Genomic DNA, 20,405 nt, shown 5'->3' with positions numbered 1-20,405 from the left:
ACTAAACTTGCCCCATTCAGCGCACCGTCTAGAAGTTTTATATAGATTGTTGTTTAATTTAATTTGCTTAATTGCTGCGTACAAAACACGCTCGTCTGCAAATAGTTTATTTCTAATTTCCGGATGAGGCACACACACTATTTATATATTTATTATATTGTCGTTTATATGGATTAACAATAAATAGGCCCGAGAAGTGATCCTTGCGGGACACCAGATGAGACAGGAAGGGCATATGAACACTCACTGTCAGTGTGAAAGTATTGAAATCTGTCATCTAAGTATACTATAATAACACGGATAGTGTTAGAAGTGATTTCATGGTTTATGGGTGTTTTACGTCCCAAAGCGACTCAGGCTATTAGGGACGCCGTAGTGAAGGGCTCCGGAAATTTTGACCACGTGGGGTTCTTTACGTCACTGACATCGCAGAGTACACGGGCCTGCAAAACTTCGCATCCATCGAAATTTGACCGCCGCGGCCGGGATCGAACCCGCGTCTTTCGGGCCAGCAGCCGGGCGCCATAACCGCTCATCCAGCGCGGCGGCAGAAGTGATTTCGGCATCGTAAAGCATATCGATGAATTTAATGAGGGGAACTCTTATCTAAGGCTTTTGCGAGATTCAGAAATACTGCATCCATCTTGTTTAATTATCATGCACCGATCAGATGTAAATTATGAATTTTTGGCGATTAGGAATAATAATAATATTCTTTATTTCCATTGGGATGATGGAGGCGGTTGTGGGTAAAAGCTGCTCGTAAACGGCTAACCATTAGGCTAACCATAACCCGGTTTCATTCACGAATATTGACGCAAAGCTTTCGATGTTTGTTCGTTCATCAAAGCTGCCGGTAGCCGGCTTTATCGCTGTGTTTGTGATGCAAGACGCGATCAGATTTATCCCGATTGATCGCACCCAGGCGGAGCCGATTCTTCGTCATTCCAGACTGCTGCGGAAACTTTGCACGCCGTATATCGAAAGGTCGTTGTCGGCTTTAAATTGAGCGCAGCCAATAGATATGAGGCATTGTGTTCGACGACCGCCGAGCTCGCTTGTTGCTACGCCGCCGCCGAGTAATTCAGTCTATTGTGGGCGCAGCTCTGGACAATAAACAGTTTCTTTCAGACGCTGTTTTCGCTATCTTCCTGATCGCCGGACTGCCGTCAACACTACGTGACTATTCTCCCAATTTAAACTTACGGAATCAGAGCTCTACAAACAAAAAAAGAGAGAGGGAATTCAAAGAACTATACGCCTTCTAAGAATTAGATATGATTTTTTTCTGTGCAGTCAGCTTTTGTTAAGGCGAAAGCCTTTAATGGCTCATACTGTCTTCCGTCCGTTAACAGAGGGTGTCACACGTGTTAACTCGGTAACTAAAAAATAGATACGAGAAAACCAATTGTTGCTTCAGACAGAGGAGGAAAAATTAACCTAGAAGCCACGTTTGATGACCGTAGAGTAATTAGTTAATTAATTATAGTCAGGAATGTCAAAATTGTTTCGAAATAGCGCGCACGTCAATATAGCCACAGGAACAATGTGACGTCACATTCACCGGAAGTCGTCATGGCATAGTGAAAATTGTCACAGAATGGTCAGAAAAACGTCGGATTTGTGTCAACTAGCTTAGATGGGGAAACGTGTATTTAAGCTTAATTAATCCTTAAGATCCCCGAAAGATGTATAGTCTGGATATCGATATAGCCACGGAAATGGTGCGACGTCACATCCACCGGAAGTCGTCACGGCATAGTGAAAATTTTCACAGTATGGTAGGCTTTCGCCTCTCAACACATTAGTTGCCAAAGTGTCTCGTAATTTTTGTTTCCTGTGTTGTATATAAGTGTTTGTTTGGTCAATGATTGAGGACAGGACAGCGGCAAGAGGAATGAAAAACGATACGGGGTAGCCACGAGGTAAAGAATAAGAGGGATGTGCATTAAAGAACATACCGAATTTGATCATATCCTAACGGAAATCCAGAATAATAATTGGATGGGGCGTGGCAGCGAACAGCTAAGAGACAACAGATGAAGCGATTAGATAAAGGGTAGCCTGTTATGGTAACAGAGAAGTCAGAATCTGAGTACGACTAGTTGGTTGTGCCCCATGGTGGCTTTTCCCACTCCTGACTCTATGGTAAAAAGAGTGTTTTGCATGAAAGAAGGAGGCCTGAAAGCAAGGTGGGCAGATGAAATAGGAAAAATTTCAGGTACATGTGGATGCAGCAGTGTCAAGACAGGTAATTAGCGGGCGTTGGGAGCGGCCTTTGTTCTGCAGAAGAGATAATCGAGCTGACGATTATCATAATTATTTAGAGCAAAAAATGCCTATTTCAGGGTTATGAAAAATTAATGCATCCATCTGTTGTTTAATTCTTCTGCACCGATTAGGTGAAAGTTTTGGATTTTATCGATTAGCCTGACCATTACCTGGTTTAATTTACGAATATTCTCGCAATGTAAACTTAAGGAAGAAGAGCTTTACCAACAAGGGAACTTCGTTATCGCATCGTTTAGCAACATTTGCCTTTTCCTAGCAAAAAACTGGAGAAATTGTGTTAAGGGTAGTGTTTCTGGCGCAATTACAATTTTGCGACGGTATGGTTGGCGTTTCTATTGCAAAACGATTGCATAATGTGCCGCCTCTGCACTCTGAGTGGCATAGCCGCATCAGGCACTTTTGGGGTCTTTTGTTATGCCTCCGAGAGCAATTCCGCATGAAATTGTCTTTAACAAAGAAAGAAGGTAGTACTGTGTGAAGTCGGCCCCCCGAGGGACTATACGCCCGGCGTCTTGGTCCAGGCACTTAGTCCAGGTCTCGTGTATTATTATGATACAAAGGCAGTTACTGTCAACGAGTGCCGAGAACAAGGCTAATGGTCCGCACAGATCTATTAAAATATACTACAAAAATGTCCGCATCTAAAACCTGCAACAGAAGCGAGTGAGGCTTACAGGGTTCAGACATGCTAAAAGCAAACGAGTATTAAAACTTAAATTGTCGAGCTGTTTGCTTACAGCCCCAGTGCACACCCTTTATTTAGGCAAGGGCACTGAGGGCACATGTAGCGCTCAGTAATTCCCTCAGCGCACAGAGGCACGCTAATAATGTTAATAGCAGTTATGTGAGGATGGAAAATTTATTAATGGGGTACGAGAAGCAGATAAAAAATGAGCCCGATAAAAAGGATAGGAGAGGAGCAAATCTCAAAAATTGGCGGACGCCTTAGCTTCGCCTTTAAGAGTGCAACGCGACAGCGTGTTGCAGCACTGCCAGGGAGTCCACGAAACGCCATCGCCAATTCGGCGGAACGCCTTGCCCGTTAGTCAAATCGCTCTGCTACGTATGGTGAAATGGACGCGCGGAGCTGCATACCACGCAGTGCAGAGCCCGATGGGGAGGGAGCTCGCAGGAGGGGGAGAGCCGGCTAGCCTCCCTCTCCGCGGTGGCAGGACTAGCCTCCCAGCAGGGCTCCACTCTAGTCGGGCGCAGCCTTCGACAGCGCTCCCGCGCTAGCCTCGCAGCCGGGCCCAACTCTACTCGGGCAACGGCGGCGTAATGCCATCGCGTTCTATCTGTTGGTGCAGTGGGGTACATTACGAGGAGGAGGAGGAGGATTGCGAGGGGGACGATTTTTCGCTCACGGCCAACGCCGGCGACGCCGACACCAGCTTTCCTGCTACACGATCTCCTTAACGCTATCGCGTTATTATGGGGTAGTCATTTAAAAAGCTAGAAGGTAAATGCTCTAGACAGCGGTGTAAGTACGTTCCCGGGTAATGTCCTCCTCCAGTGCTTCAAGAAACTTTGGGAGCACGCGGAACGCCGAAAGAGAACCCCGCCCTAGGAACGTTGCGGTGCTTGCATGCTTGGAAGTATGTGCATGCGCGTGCTGTACGTAATACGTCCTATTCTCAGTGTGTAGTGCATGCTTGGTTCCTGCCTTCCTATGCGTGTTTGACGACATGCAGTTTATTTTCTGTTCCACCATCTCTTCCTGAAATTGCATCCTAAGTGTGTTTCTAATCTAAGGCTCTAGGTCCTAGACCGCGTAACAAATTCAAGTTCTATGATGTCTAGAACACCTGATCTGGCATTGTGTCCTATCATTTGCCAAGTACATTGGGGTTACCAGGAATGAAATGTAAATTTGAAAATTCTTTTTTTTAGAAAAGTAAACTATGCATTAACCGTCTCGCATATTTCGGTGGACACCCTGAACCGAGCCTTAAGGGAAGGAATAAAGGAGGTGTAAGGTTTCTGGCGACAGCCGGTGGTCTGATTCAGCTGCGTATTCGGCCAGGACACCTGCAGCCGGGGTCCCTGCACGGCGATAGGCATCTTGGTTCCCACGGCCGGTCCTCGCGTGGTTTATTGGATTCGAGACGGAGGATTCCACTGCCTTTTGAAAACAACATTGTTCCCGGAAGATCGACCGTGCGGCACGGAGGCAGATAGCGACCACCAGAACCGAGCTGGGGGTGACTCACCCCTTCAACTGTGCCTGCTCGCCGGCGCCTCGCCCATTCGGACTTCCCGGAAGACGTGTCCGGCTGGAGCGTGAGAACTGTCGTTCGGACGCGAAGACAACGCTCTCTCTGGTGGGGGCGATTGTCCAGCGGCACCCTCTTTCTCCGGCGAGGCATGTGACGGGGGCGTGTCCCTATGTGAAGTGGTGTGTGTGTGTACGACAACGCAAGTTAGGCCACGCCCAACCTGGCGAAGACTTCCTCGAACCTGGGGAATCCTAGGGACCGGACCCTTTTTTGAACCGGACGACGAGTGCCGTGAGAAAGAATCCTCGATCATCCTCAGGTCTTCTCAGATCCTCCGACCTTCCCCCATCACCCTCCAATGGGTTCCAAAATCTTGTAAATAATGTAAAATAAACCCCCTGTACAGTTTCCTTCATAACCAAGTCCGACAACGTCATTCGGAGAAGGGACCTGCGGCGCTGAAAGAGTCAGCTCACTCAAGGACCCCTCGTTCCCAACAACTGGTTGGCAGCAGCTGGGATGGACTGTGCGACATCGTGATTTCTCAACCGGTAAGCGTTTCGGCATTTTGCTATAGGATTCGCCAGGCTTCAGATTTTGAGAGAATAATCTAGAATCACTGGGAAGTGTATGGCAATTGAGAAAGGGTAATCTCACGACATTTTGAAGATAGCATTGCCAAAGCGGAGAAAGCATTGTCATGGACCTTATGAAATTGTCAAAGTCGGATTTGCTGTTGTTATGCGAGGAACTGTCAATAGAAGTACAGGGAAAAATTACAAAACTTGAAATATGCAAGACATTTCAAAAGCACGTAGATGACGATCAGCTGGTAGATACGTGGAATTTGGTACAGGAAGAAAAAAGAAAAAGGGAAGCGGAATGGGAAAAAGAGAAAGAACGGCAAAAGTGGGAAGCTGAAAAAGAAGAAAGAAATCTAAAGCGATTGCAGCTTGAAAGCGAAAATCGAAAAAAAGGCGACAGTACGAGAGCCGGGTCTCCTGAAAGAGCAAGCGATGTACAATCATATAGAATGAACAGATTCATGCAGCCCTATGAAAGTGGAAGGGACATAGGATTGTACCTGGGAAACTTTGAGAGAACTTGCGAAAGGGAGAACTTTGCTCGCAGTACATGGCCGCAACGGCTTCTGACACTCTTGCCATGTGAAGTAGCTGAAGTCATAGCGAGACTTAGCACATAAGACGCAGCTGACTACGAAAAAGTTAAAGCCAGCCTGCTAAAAAGGTACCGGCTGTCGAAGGTTTCCGACAGCGCTTCAGGAACGCAATGAAAAACGATAGCGAGGGCTATCCGGATTTCGCGTATGGACTAAAGACGAATCTGCTAGAGTGGCTAAAAGGAGCCGAGCTTTATGAAAGCCGAGACAAAACCATTGAGTGTTTTTGCCTTGAGCAATTTTACTGAAGCATTCCCCAAGTGGTGAAACTGTGGGTTCAAGACAGGGAAAAAGTCGACACAGTTGAAAGGGCGCAGAGCTAGCAGAGGAGTACGTTTCGCGCAGAAGGTTGAGCACTGAAGAGGGTGCGTCACACGCTCGAAACGCGATGCAAGATAAAGGGCCTAGCAGAAAGACGCGAAGTGCTAGAAGTTCGGAGCAATCAGAGGCAACGAAGGTAGCGCCAGAAAAGCGTGAAGAACAGGCGAAGAGACAGGGAGCAGACAAAGCCGCGAAAAAAGAGTTTGAGGCTAGTAGGCCATCTCGTTGCTACAACTGCAATGGTGTCGGGCACTTTGCAGCCAAGTGTACAAAGCAACGTTTGGTGTTCTCGTGCGTCGAGGATAACGACGAGAATCTAGAGCTCCTTAAGCCATACCTGCACGAGCTGCACGTTAACGGGAAACCGTGCAGGGTGCTTCGTGATAGCGCCGCGACGATGGACGTTGTCCACCCGTCTTACGTGTCAGTGGACGATTTTACGGGAGAAGTCTCGTGGATAAAACAGGCAGTAGAAGAACACAGTGTATGCCTTCCAATAGCTAGAGTAATAATTTGTGGACCGTTTGGAGAGCTAATCACTGAGGCCGCAGTTTCGAAGGCCGTGCCACTTCAATATCCTTACCTATTCTCGAATCGATCAGACCAATTGCTACGCAAGAGAGGCCAGAAACTCGGAAGCGGGGTGATACAAGCTTTGACAAGATCAAAAACTCGTCAGCTCGCATCTCAACTAAGTCATATTCCCGAACCTCAGGTAGCCAGAGACGCACCAGCCAGCATATCGTTGCAATCAAATGAGGAGGGAAGTGAACCAACGAGGAATGAAAGCCAGACAGCTGACCGAGATAATGAGCGACGAGGGACTTCAACCACTAAGTCGGTAGAGGAATCAGAAAACGCTGAAGGATCCGTTTTATCTCCAACATCGCGTAGTTTTGATCGCCTTCTGCAGGTGAACAGGGAATCCCTAACAAAAGAACAGAAGCAGGATCCCACTTTGGAAAGACTGCACCTTACAGCTAAAGAGGGCATCGCGAGACGCAACATAACGATGCATGAAAAGGGAGGCTTACTATACCGACACTACCAGGACAGAAAAGGCAAAACATTTGATCAGCTGGTCGTTCCCGAAATATACAGAGCGGACATTCTGAGTCTCTGCCACGGAAATAGCTGGGCAGGACATCTGGGAATCATTAAAACAAAAGAGCGCCTATTAATGGAATATTATTGGCCGGGTTGTTTCAAAGATGCAGAACGCTACGTAAAATCATGCGATGCGTGCCAGCGCGTGGGCAAGCCAGGAGAGACATGGAAGGCTCCACTGAAAAATGTTCCATTGATCTCGGAACCTTTCCGCCGGCTTGTAATAGACACAGCAGGCCCTCTGCCTAACACGAAATCAGGCTATAAGTACTTGCTTACTATGCTATGTCCCGCCACAAAATTTCCCGAAGCAATTCCGTTGAAGGACTTGAGCTCCACAGAAATAGTTGATGCCCTTTTGTTAGTGTTCGCGAGAATAGGATTTCCGGCCGAAATCCAAGCCGATCAGGCGACGGTCTTTACAAGCGCCTTGACGACCACATTCCTAGAAAGATGCGGAATAAAACTGTTGCACAGCTCGGTGTATCATCCGCAGTCCAACAGTGTAGAGAAATGGCATTCGGTGCTGAAGCGGGTGCTACGCGCTCTTTGTTATGAGCATAGAGCAGACTGGGAGGATTGTCTGCCGGCCACACTTTTCGCTTTACGAACAGTCCCCCACGAAGCTACGGGGTTTACGCCAGCAGAACTCGTGTACGGAAGAGCCCTCCCCTCTCCCCTCCGAATGCTGAGAGAAATGTGGGAAGGGACAGGAGAGAACCAGACAGTGGTTGAGTACGTGCTTAAGCTACTGGACCGCCTTAACAACACGAGGGAATTAGTAAATCGAAATATGAAAGCTGCCCAGGAGGCCGCCAAGGTCTATTATGACAAAAACGCTCGCCTTCGAGGTTTCACCGCGGGCGATCGCGTGATGATCCTCCGGCCATCGAGAAAAAACAAGCTGGAAGTTCACTGGGATGGTCCAGTAGAAGTGTTGCAAAAACTTTCGGAGACGAATTACGCGCTAAGGGTTCCAGGCAGGGGAAAACAGGTGAGAATCTATTATTGCAATCTGATGAAGCCGTTCGTGGAACGCAGCGGGATCGTCAATCTGACTCTAAATGAGCCAGAAGAGCTGGACAGCGAGAGTCAGGGTTGGAAGGGAGGTGCGGACGCTAGTGACAACGTGGAAAACATTCGGGCTCACTCTGTGAATGCAGATTTCCTAAGCGGGACACAGGTCGACACGCTAAAGCAGTTGTTGAGCGAGTTCGCTGACCTATTTAGCAGTCGCCCGGGAAAGACACACCTCCTGACACACGAAATCGAGCTCACCTCTGATGAGCCGGTACGGTCGAAACCCTACAGGGTATCACCGCGGCAAAAAGAAATAATGGACGCGGAAATTCAGCGCATGTTGGAGTTAGGGGTTGTAGAGCCAGCGGAAAGTGACTATACCTCACCGCTAATTCTTGTTGAGGCCCCAGGGAAAGATCCTCGTCCCTGCGTGGATTATAGAAAGCTTAATGCAATTACCAGGGATCAGCTATACCCGATTCCCAACATAGAGGAAAGGATAGAAAGGGTGAGCGGCGCGAAATTCATTTCCACCCTCGATCTCGTACGGGGATATTGGCAAGTTCCCCTCTCAGAAAGCGCGAGCAGGTATGCCGCTTTCATCTCCCCAGCGGGCACCTTTCGACCCTTAATGCTTAGTTTTGGGTTGAAGAATGCCCCCTACAGCTTCTCGAAACTCATGGACATCGTACTGAAGGACATGCAGTGCTTTGCACTCCCTTATATAGGCGATGTGGCAATTTTTTCGGAAACCTGGCAAGAGCATCTGGAACACCTAAGGACCGTGTTTTCCAGTTTACGACAGGCTGGACTGACACTGAAGGCAGAAAAGTGTAGATTTGGTTGCGCACAGGTGACGTACTTGGGTCACGTTGTAGGCCAGAAACTAGGAGCCCATCTGAATTAAAGATTGCCCCGATCGCAGCATTTCCGCAACCACGGACGAAAACGGACATTCGCTCATTTTTGGGATTAGTTGGGTACTACCAGCGATATATTCCTAACTACTCACAGCGGGCTAGTCCCTTAACTGACGCCTTGCGAAAGAGAGCACCTACTAACGTAAGTTGGGATAACCAAAAAGAAAACGCCTTCAAAAGCCTGAAGGAAGCACTCGTGTCCCGACCCTTGCTCAGGACCCCTGACTATGGGAAAGAGTTCATAGTCCAGTGTGATGCCAGTGATAGAGGGCTGGGTGCTGTCTTAAGCCAAGTTGGCTACGACCATGAAGAACACCCAGTTCTGTACATCAGCCGCAAACTGACCAGTAGAGAGGAAGCGTACAGAGCTTCCGAAAAAGAGTGCGCGTGTTTAGTTTGGACAGCGCAGAAGTTGTCGTGTTACCTGTACGGAGCAAAGTTTGTATTTGAGACTGACCATTGTCCTTTAACGTGGCTGATACAGATGTCCCCCAAAAATGGTCGCTTGCTCAGATAGAGTCTGGCTCTCCAACAGTACAATTTCTCGGTGCGTTATAAGAAGGGGAAACTGCACGGAAATGCTGATGGCTTGAGCAGACTGATGTAAGCGGGAGAACTAAGAGGAATCTCCTCCTGTGTGAGTGTTTTTTTTTACTTTGTTCCGAGTGATCCGGCTGTGGCAGTTTCAAAAGGAGATGTTTCGCGCTCAGTCGGCACAACATTAACCCAAATTTGAACACAATTTTTTTTAAAGTATTGTTGCCAATGGAAGAAGCCTGCTGATTCTTTGGCGAAGTCCGAGCGCTTGCGGGTGGGGCAGTGCTTTGCTGTTTGGAACGTCCCACCTGCGCTTTCCTTTGTTGGTGGTGCTTTGGGTTCTGCCTTGGGGGCGATGATATTGCAATCCAGGGGACCAACACGGACGCCATCTCATCTCTTCCTGCCCAGCGGTCGTCAACGCTGGACATTCGAGATTTTTCGGGCCGCGGAGGAGCTGTAAGGTTTCTGGCGACAGCCGGTGGTCTGATTCAGCTGCGTATTCGGCCAGGACACCTGCAGCCGGGGTCCCTGCACGGCGATAGGCATCTTGGTTCCCACGGCCGGTCCTCGCGTGGTTTATTGGATTCGAGACGGAGGATTCCACTGCCTTTTGAAAACAACATTGTTCCCGGAAGATCGACCGTGCGGCACGGAGGCAGATAGCGACCGCCAGAACCGAGCTGGGGGTGACTCACCCCTTCAACTGTGCCTGCTCGCCGGCGCCTCGCCCATTCGGACTTCCCGGAAGACGTGTCCGGCTGGAGCGTGAGAACTGTCGTTCGGACGCGAAGACAACGCTCTCTCTGGTGGGGGCGATTGTCCAGCGGCACCCTCTTTCTCCGGCGAGGCATGTGACGGGGGCGTGTCCCTATGTGAAGTGGTGTGTGTGTGTGTGTGTACGACAACGCAAGTTAGGCCACGCCCAACCTGGCGAAGACTTCCTCGAACCTGGGGAATCCTAGGGACCGGACCCTTTTTTGAACCGGACGACGAGTGCCGTGAGAAAGAATCCTCGATCATCCTCAGGTCTTCTCAGATCCTCCGACCTTCCCCCATCACCCTCCAATGGGTTCCAAAATCTTGTAAATAATGTAAAATAAACCCCCTGTACAGTTTCCTTCATAACCAAGTCCAACAACGTCATTCGGAGAAGGGACCTGCGGCGCTGAAAGAGTCAGCTCACTCAAGGACCCCTCGTCCCCAACAGAGGGACTGAGCGAAAAAAGGAGGAAAGAGGTGTCATAGTGGAGGTCTCCGGATAATAATTTCGACCACCTGGGGATCTTTAATGTGCGCTGACATCGCGTTCCATCTTCGTCATCATCATCAGCCTGACTACACCCACTGCAGTGCAAAGGCCTCTCCCGTGTCTCCACCTCCATCGAAACGCGGCCACCGCGGTCGCGTTTTTCCTTCTGGCCTTGTGCGAAGACAGACACTATATTCTTGACCGCTTAGTTCTAAACCCCGTGAAATTCACTCAGGTTACCGGAAATAGTTACTTTCTATCTCTTCTATTCATAAAAAAGAGAAGACGCGCAGCAGGGTCACTGAGCGTGTGTCCTGGCGAAAAAAGAATTTTCCTCTTGTACAGGAGCGAGCGGAGGCGAGATATGAGGAAAGTCGGGGGGGGGGGGGTCAAGAAGATGTTACAGCAGGTTGTTCAGCCAAGTGGCGGGAATGATAAAGCCCCAACCTCCAGTAGACTCAAACAACACACCTCTGAAGCCTCTGTTTTAACGCGTGCCAGAGATCCCTTTCAGACGCTTCCCAGTGTGTGCAAGCGAGTCTAGATACTGGCTACCTTGGGCAGGCTGCCGATAGGTTTTACAGCGGCCTGTCTTGGTCTCATGGCTGTACAAATCAAATCTTGAGGGCGCTTCCGCACCCCCTTCTCTATAGACAGCATTCCCATTGGAAAAGAGGATGCAGCAGGCGTTTTCCGTTGTGACATACAGCTCCGATAGCGACGCCGTTCTACGAGAAGGCAGCATCACTTACGGCTATCCATGTAGGAAAAAGTTTGCTAGTCCCCGTCAGGAGTAAAATTTAGAAGAGTTGTATTTTGCCAGTGCTCACATATACGGCAGAAACGCGCAGGTTAATGGAAAGGCCTCAACCTAAGTTGAAAACAACACAGCCAGGTATGGACAGGAAAATGATAGGTGTAACGTTAAGAGACAGCAAGTTGGCAGAGTGGATGAGGGAACAAAAGTAGATTAATGATATCTTAGTCGAAATCAATAAGGAGAGATGTAAATGAGAAGGACGTAATTCGAAGGCAAGGTAACAGACGGTCGCTTAGGGTAACGGAGTGGATTCCACAAGAAGGCAAACCTAGGAGGAGGCTTCAGAAGGTCGGGTGGGCGGATGAGATTAGCAAGTTTGAAGGGCTAAGGTAGCCGCAGCTGCTCCAGGACAGGGATAGTTGGAGGAATATGTGACAGACTTTCATCCTAACACCCGATCGATGTAGAACTCATGAAACGTGCGTGGTTCTTCATCCTCGCAGCTTCAAATGATTTGAACACCATGTGACGTTATTGATCACTGGAGGGCGCCACCGCGTCAGTAAATAGAAAGGCACGCATCACTGGGCTAGTCAGTACGATATCCGAGGATATCACCATGATATTTGATACCCGATTTGATATCTGCAGCGGGTCTTAGGACATAAGATTTTAAACTTATTTTTGAAATATGGCGGAGTGTTTGGCTTGAAGCACTCTGGCACGGGTCGGCCCGGTATTGCACTGCCTCCGGGATTGGCCCGGGGCATATTAGCGCGGCGCGTCTTTTCTTTCACTCCTTGCTCTCCTATCCTTTACCCCTCCTACTTTCAGCACGCGGCATCGAGCATGGCTCGGCTTGAGCCAGTAGGCAGGCCCGTGCACTTTCCTTTTCCTTCCTCCTCTCAGCAACATCAGTCAGTCAGTCAGTCAGTCAGTCAGTCAGTCAGTCAGTCAGTCAGTCAGTCAGTCAGTCAGTCAGTCAGTCAGTCAGTCAGTCAGTCAGTCAGTCAGTCAGTCAGTCAGTCAGTCAGTCAGCGCGTGGTATGACCTCGACTGGCGTGTTGTCCTTGACTCGTGGCCGGGAAATGTAGTAGTAGAAAATGGTTTTATTAAAACAGTAATAAAAAGGAAGGAAATGATTTTTGCTAACCCCGGCATCTGCCATCGATACTGAAGCACCTGATCTGAGGCAGCGGAAATGTTGCCAGCCCGGATTATCACACACTGTCGTGTGTCATGTTCACGAAGACGTTTGCAGCAGAATAGGCTCGAGATTGTCAATTTTAAACTGATTGTTGGGGAAATGAAATAGCGCAGTATCTGTCACATCTCGGCGAACACCTGAACAGCGCTGTTAGGGAAAGGTTGCAGTGAAAGAGAGAAAGAGGTGCCGTAGTGTAGGGCTCCGAAACAATTTCGACCGCCTGGGGATCTTTAACGTGCACTGACATCGCATAGCACACGAGTGCCTTTTGCGTTTCGCCTCCAACGAAATGCGGCCGCCGCGGTCGGGTTCGAGCCCGGGTACTCCGGTTCAGTAGCCGAGCGCACTAACCAGGGAGACACCGCGGCGGCTACTCATTCTTCTTTTTCGCGGTGATGACATCGTACGGTGTCTGCGCGGTCGTCGCCTTCTCTTTGGTAGGGCAACGATCGAGTGGCCTCAGAGGTGCCTCGGACTTTCACGCCTTTCGCACTTTTATTTTAAAGCCGCCGCCGTGGCTCAGTAACGGTTATGGCGTTCGGTTGCTCACCAGAAAGACGCGAGTTCGATCCCGGTCGCGGCGGTTGAATTTCGATGGTGAGGCCCGTGTACTGTGCGATGTCAGTGCACGTTAAAGAACCCCAGGCGGTCGAAATTATCCGGAGCCGGGTGGGCCATGTACGGCGTCAGTGTCGTACGCATCAGTGTACTCAATTTCGACGCTTTGGGGACACCGTAGAGAACTCTGTCATGAACTATGGCGACAGGTTACACCAGGGTAACTGGACACATGAGAATGAGGTGGTGTCAAAAGTGATTAAGAATGTGTCGGATGTTGTGGACGCGTCCGGTGAACTGAGTCGTGAGCTCCCAACAGAAGGGGGACCGAGGGTTTGTGCACAAAATAGCAGCAAGCGACAGCTTGCAAGTACGAACCAACTGGGATCCCCGCCTCCAGACCCAAAGCCACCGGACCCAGGTCTGCCTGGGCCTGCTACTTGGAGTCCTGCGCTTACTGCTCAGGAGCCATCTGTCACCCAGACATCACGACAGCAGGACACCCTTCTTTAGAGTCAGTGGAGGCGCTACAGCCAGTGAATATGCGGCATGCCTGATTCGCCGGTGATGCCCCTTCGTCGCCTGGGTGACACAGTGTGCCGATTCTAGTGTCAGCCTCTAGTGTGTTTGGTGCTTCGTCGGCTGTCAGCGTAGTTGCGAGCGACGTGGTCTACTGGGCTTCATGGGCCGAAACCGTGGCTGTCTCGGTAGATACAATAGACAGCAGCGCGCCTTTGAAGCCTCCTACAGTGAGGAGGTGTGTTCAGGTGGCGATGAGCAGAAGACACCCGGTGGGGTGGCATTAGGAAGGGTAACCTCAAAACGAAGGGCAATATCTGCCCTACTGGTTGCCGATTTGCAGGCGGGCCACCCCAGTACAGGGAATGGAGTTGAATACGACAAGCACCAAAACTGGGGAGTGTCGCAGAATTTCAGATCCCGCTACCCTTAACGTTATTGGTTTGCGTAACCGCCGAAGGCAACATATGTTACGTCATCTTTTAAAGGAAATGGTTGTGAGCGTAGCAGTCATCCAGGAAACCAACCTGCCCTCTGATAAGAGACTAAAGCTACTCTCGAGCCTTATATCAGCATTCAATGTTATCTTTAGTCACTTGAGAGCCTTATCAGGAGGGTGCATGCTATTTCTGGCCAACTCACTGTGAATTACTGCCGTGTCGTATTGCATAGATGATGATGGGCGATTTATATGCTGTGAACTCACAATTTCGTGTGTACCCTAGCGAATTATTTGTTTTTACGCCCCTGAAGAGCTGCGCGATAGAAGGATTTTTTCTGTAATTACTTAGGAATTCAGGCACAGCCCGCAAAATTTTACTGTAGAGTGATTTAAATCGTGTCTTTAGGAATGAAAACCGAGCAGTGTAAAGTAAGCCTTGTGACCTTAGTGTGCTTTACTTACATTTTTGGCATGCGAGTACAACCTTGTGGATGATGGACAAGATAAGAGCGATAATATTCATTTTGCTCATCTTCAGTGCTCCTCTAGTGGTCGGCTTGACAGGATTTACGTTTCAGCAGGCATGTTAGCGAACGCTTTTAGTTATTGGGTGCGGCTCATATTCATCAGTGATCACTGCATGGTGTCTTTTTAGATAGGGCGGTACAGTCGGCGCATACTCCATCCTCGACGGAAGCGGGGGATGTTGAATAGCTCTCTGCGGTTAGATGAAATCTTCCAACGCGCTGTATCTACTTGCTTGAAGGACACATGGCCCTGCGGTGATCTCTTAGTTTTGCAGAAATTGCACTTATTTAAACAAGAAACAAAAAGCTGGCTATTGAAGCCTCACCAAGAATCCCGTTTTTGTGAAGGCATTAGCTTCTTGAGCTCAGGGGTACATTGCTTGAGCTGCAAGCGTTATACAGGATTAACCCAGGTGACTATGTAGAAGATATCCCTGCCATAAAAGCATTCTCATCAGTTTGAGTTTGAAAGATAGAAGGGCGCCTTGATAAGGTCTAAGTCCCGTAGGTTTCTGGATGACCAGCCATCTCGTCGGGCCCCTAGTGATGAAAGGCAGACTGCTGTTGCTAAAGAAATATTGGAAATTCACTATGGAGGTTGCACATGCAGCGATGCTCCTGGTATTATTCATGCTCTCTTTGATTATTCTCGGAAGCTGTTTGGGGGCGGTGCTGGCAAAAGTGAGAGATCAGATTACAGTCGCTTATTGAGCGCATTTACTCGACTTGCAGATTAGCAGCGATCAGCACCTATTCCTTTGGACAAAATTAAATCTGCCGTTTCTGACCTGATAGCTCTGAAATTTCTGGGCACTACGGTATTACTAAAGAGTTCTATAAAACATTTTTCACTTTCCTTCTGCCTGTTCTGATGGAGGTTTTTCAGATTTCTTATGACGTGAGATTTTTACCCTCACTTTCAATTCCGGGCATACTGTACTAATTCCAAAAAGCACAGACACAAATTGGTTGAAAACAGCAGAAGGATGTCGTTCAATTTCCCTCTGTAATGCTGATTACAAACTCTTTGCAAGGTTCTTTGTAATCGTCTCTAGATATGGCTACTTAATAGACTCACAGCAGGTCTGCGATATCAGAGGCCGCAGCATCCAAACCCATATTCATGTTGCCCGTTCAGTATTACACACATGAGACCCGCCAAGTAGCACTTATCAAGATTTGCTTTGCCAAGTGATGTGATAAAATTCATTACGATTTTTTTTTTACGGTCTTAGAGCATGCAAATATCGGAGATGTTCAATTCAGGGGCATAAGACCGTCCTTTAAGGAGTAATATCTAAGGATAATTTTAACTAAAAACTAACCAAACATTTACCACTGAAGTTATCTGTTTGCCAAGGCTGTTCGTTATCGCCTTGGTTGTTTGGCGTATACTTTGAACCTCTTTGCCTCACTATTATGAACGACGCAATTATTCGGGGTAATGTGAAATTAAGAATTTAGCTTATGTTGGTGATGTCGCCCTCTTTCGTTGTGACAAAAAGAGTGTACTTGAAGCATTACATTTGACTGAACGGTTTTGTGAATGATCAGGCGCGGCTCTTAAATTAGATTAATCCAAGGCATTCGGTTTAGTTCATTGAGGTGCTTGGCTAAGTCATTTTGGTGTCTTAAGCTGGGACTGCGGCGCCCTTCAGTCCCCGGGGATTCCTCTGCAACAAATTTGCAACAGTGGAGCCTGGTGGGATTCACAGATAATCTCCATGAGGCAACAAACCCAGGCTTGGATGGGTAGGGAACTGCAGTGTTTGCTCGGGCTCAAGTCTGCATTTTTTTTATTTGCAAAACATTCCTATGCACTGAAGGTTCTCTACTGTGCGAGGAACCAAATGCGGGTGATGCACAGAATATTCGCTACCTTCGCATGGCGCTTACTAATGGGAACTATGCGTCGTGACATCCTATTTTTTTCTGTTGAGTCTGGTGGAATAGGCCTTGTTCTGTTATTCGTGCATCAGATTGTACCGCGTTTTTTTCTTTTTCAACCCGGCAAATTACCATTTGTAGCATCGGTGCTGTTAGAGTTCTTAGTGCTCATTTGCCTTTCCTATTTGCAACGACTGGTCCCACTCGTGAGGGGCCTTTATGAGGATTGCTTAAGGAAGTTGCTGAAATCTTGAACTTCCACATTGTGCGCTTTTCATTAGTATCACGTTTTATGCTGAGGGACTTACAGAGTATTTGTTTGTACTACTGTTAGTTCGGCAATCTTTTCTGGAGTTCCTTGACACCAGTGTTTTAAAACGTGTAAGGCGAATGCGGACATATTCTTCTGCAAAAACTTTCTTTAAACTGCACACATCAACGCTACCTGTCAAGGCATGGCTTCACGCAAAAGAGATGTTTGTGCCACGTACAGGATATCTTCTGCTGCAAAAAAGTTTAAACTGCACACATCGACGCTGCCTGTGAAGGCATTGCTTCATGCAAAGGAGATGTTTGTGCCTTGTACAGTGAATTGTCTCCTATGGAATGCGCCAGAGACCATTAACGATTGTTTTATTTTACGCAGTGATGCTATGTTCTTCTGGGACATATAACAGTGAACACTTACGGAGGCCTTAGAAGGACTTATGAAAGAAATCACTCCTTATAGTATTCCCTTTTTCCCCGTGCAGAAAATCTCGGGGTATTTAGTCTCTGGAAGAGCCGTATTTTGGACCGCCGCGCCGAATCTCCGCGGTCGTCGAAATCTTTGTTTCGTGAGCAGTGGGCTTTGGTGCGGGGAGCATATGCTGCCTTGGTGGCTTTCCTAGAGCCGCTCTCCTAGCTTTCATATAAAACCGCCTAGCTGGCTTTCCTATCTAGATGCATGTGTGTGCCTTCTAGACTTTTGATGTTTGGGAAGGTGGGGGCGTGAGGGGTATGGTGAGCTGTCATTACACAGCTTGGTGTTTTGTGGCATAAGCATGCTCAGATTGTAATTTTCGCCGCTATTTACATGCAATAATAACAGTAAAAATGAACCGTCATGGCGGTGTGGCAGCTTTCCGTCTCGCAAACTGGAGGCACAGGTTGGCTTCTCTCCTGCGCCAGCGTTTACTTTTCTTTATTTTTATTCAGTTCGGTCAGGTACGCTCTGTCCACAGGTCCTGTCCAGAATTTCCGTCCGCAGCGCCTGTCCACAGCTTCGTGTGACGCCAGTCATGAGTCAAGAAATGCATTCGCCTTCAAATACGAGACCTCCACTTTTTCATCTATGGTGACGGTTGGGTTTGGATACGGACTTGGTTTCAGAATGTTGTGGCGACGTGCGGCGAGAAAGCGCCTTTCTTGCTACCTGAAGGCCACCTCTCGACGAGCCTTGTGGTGCTGCACGCCCACAGCAATGTTTGCCACTGAGGGGTCACCGACAGGCTCACTGAATGACGAACGTTTTGGTTGATGGGAGCCCGCCAATGTATCAGTGCGTCATGGCAAAATGCATGACATATTGTGGATCCGGCTGAAAGCCGCCACCTAAGAGCTTCCCTTCAAAGTGACAGAATTCAGAACACTCGTCCTTTGCTTTTGTCTGGCGCTCGGCTTATTTAGGGTGAAATGCTTGGGAAATGGGTCTTTCATCCCACCTGGAGTGCAAGAAAAAAACCTTGTGCCATGGCACTCTTTGCCACAGGTTCGCTCACGCTATAAAAACTATTCTCATAATCGCTCGTCCTTTTCTGATTACAGGTGTGGACATTACTGAAACAACTTTCGCTAAAGGGAGTTGCGCGGGAAAAGTGTACATCGAGTTTCTGACTTCTGCCGCAGTGAGAACCTTCCGTCTTCAACTTGTTCTCGATCTTACCGCTGAGTCTTTTCTCATGACAGTCAGTAGATTACATGCTAGACATGGAACCCCCGCGAGTTGAATATTGCGAGAAAGCTGCGACCTTTAGGAGGGTAGCTCGGGACTAAGCAGCCCTTCACAGTTCCATTAAAAAGCGACTTGTGCAAGACTACTGCGCGAGTAATAGCACAACATGGAAGTGTATCTGAGAGAACTCCCTGGTGGGGAAGGTTTTGGGAACGACTAATAAGAATCGTCACGATGTGTCAATGGAAATGACTGGAGAAAGTGTATCTTGATGTGCAGCAGCCAGGTACTTTAATAATTGAAGGCGAATCACAATCTAATCCAATATTAGTGTCCATGCACGTTTACTTGGATCAATTTCTGGCTAGGATATCGCCACCTGTCGACGCCAGAAAGTTGCGATGAGCCGAAAAAAACGGAGCTTCTAAATACGTGGTTTGACAGGCGACGGGTCAGGGCTCAAGTTTGTAATTGGTGGCACCATGTTTATCTCGTATCCTGCGTAGTTAACAAGAGCGCAATGTTCTCAACGCTCACTACCTCCATACGAGAGATAGAGTTACTGCTCACGAAAATAACGCACGAAAACTGTTTTGGCGCACTGCGTTATAGCGGCGCCCATCAAAAGCACGTCTTGAATAGTACGTACATGTAAGATAAAGCCTACTGCAATTATCAAAACTTGTTGTGATGACCCCCATAATGCGCAGGTCCACACGGGACGGAGAGGAAAAGAGACACCGTATGGCTCAGTTTAAACAAACAGGTATATTCAATAATTACACATGATTAAGATTATACATCAGAGGCTGGGGCGTCCGAGCTTACGTGCCGACGACTTCATGGGGGCGATGCAGTGGCTCCGGAGTTGGGCTCGAGCGGTTGTGGGCAGAAGCTGCACGCCGTCGGGCTTCGGCGCTGAAGGCCCTCTTGGCGAACGATGTCGTCCTGAGCGTCGTTGCAGTAGAATTTCAATAGTCGTCCGTTTCTTCGAGGATGGTTCACAAACCCTTCCTCTAGTGTCGTTCGGCTTGGAAGATGAACAGGAGGCGAGCTTGTAGATGATGACAGCAGAGCATAATTTTACAACATACATACATAGAGAGTTAAACTGGAAAAAGCAGAACTGAATTTACAAAAGAACAAACTTTGCACTACTTTACTCATCGACCGGGCAGGTTAGTGCCTAAGTAGCATCACATTACATGCTAAGCATGGAGCCCCAGCTCAGACTGGACTGCATCCGTTTACATGTGCTTTTAAGCACTTGATTAACAAAGGACTAAGGGCGGTCATTTCCAGTGGCCCGCCCAAAGCATCAATTCTCCAATCCAAAATAACATGCGAGATGGGGACCACCCCTTGGGTTGGGCTTAGCCTCGACCCCAGAGTCTGTTAACAATACAAACTAAATAAACAACAAAAACGCCACCACTCTCTCTCAAGTGAGAGTATACACAGGCTCTCTCTTCGGAGCTAATTCACTAGCGCCTATCTTTCCACATTCTTGGCGAGTACTGCCTGTCCGCCATGACAGGGGTCCGTCACGGCCCTTCTGGGAATGCGCTTTTGTTCACGAGGCACGGCGGGAAGCTGTGGGTGCCTTCCCGGCAATAGCCCACGTCGAAAGGGGAAGGAGGGAAAGAATGTTGTCTTCGCGGTAGCGCATAGCGTCGGCTGTGGTACGGCGCGCTCTGGCCCGCTGACAGCTCCCTTGTCCTGGAATG

The 20,405-nt window shown here is 48.4% G+C and overlaps 1 long non-coding RNA gene and 1 pseudogene across 1 annotated transcript in view; both read left to right on the top strand.

The window, feature by feature from the left end:
* The first annotated feature begins 1,078 nt into the window (after positions 1-1,078).
* The window catches only part of LOC144100642 (uncharacterized), an 82,395-nt gene continuing 63,068 nt past the window's right edge, over positions 1,079-20,405 (top strand). The window contains exon 1 of the long non-coding RNA XR_013307773.1: positions 1,079-1,179. This is a non-coding gene — a long non-coding RNA (uncharacterized LOC144100642). The remainder of the gene's footprint in view (positions 1,180-20,405) is intronic.
* Positions 12,247-12,375, top strand: LOC144102854 (U2 spliceosomal RNA; annotated as a pseudogene).

This window comes from Amblyomma americanum, chromosome 8 (assembly GCF_052857255.1).
Source record: "Amblyomma americanum isolate KBUSLIRL-KWMA chromosome 8, ASM5285725v1, whole genome shotgun sequence".
Taxonomy (NCBI): domain Eukaryota; kingdom Metazoa; phylum Arthropoda; class Arachnida; order Ixodida; family Ixodidae; genus Amblyomma; species Amblyomma americanum.
The sequence above is the reverse complement of the archived record's forward strand: the minus strand, read 5'-3'. Positions and strand labels throughout refer to the sequence as shown.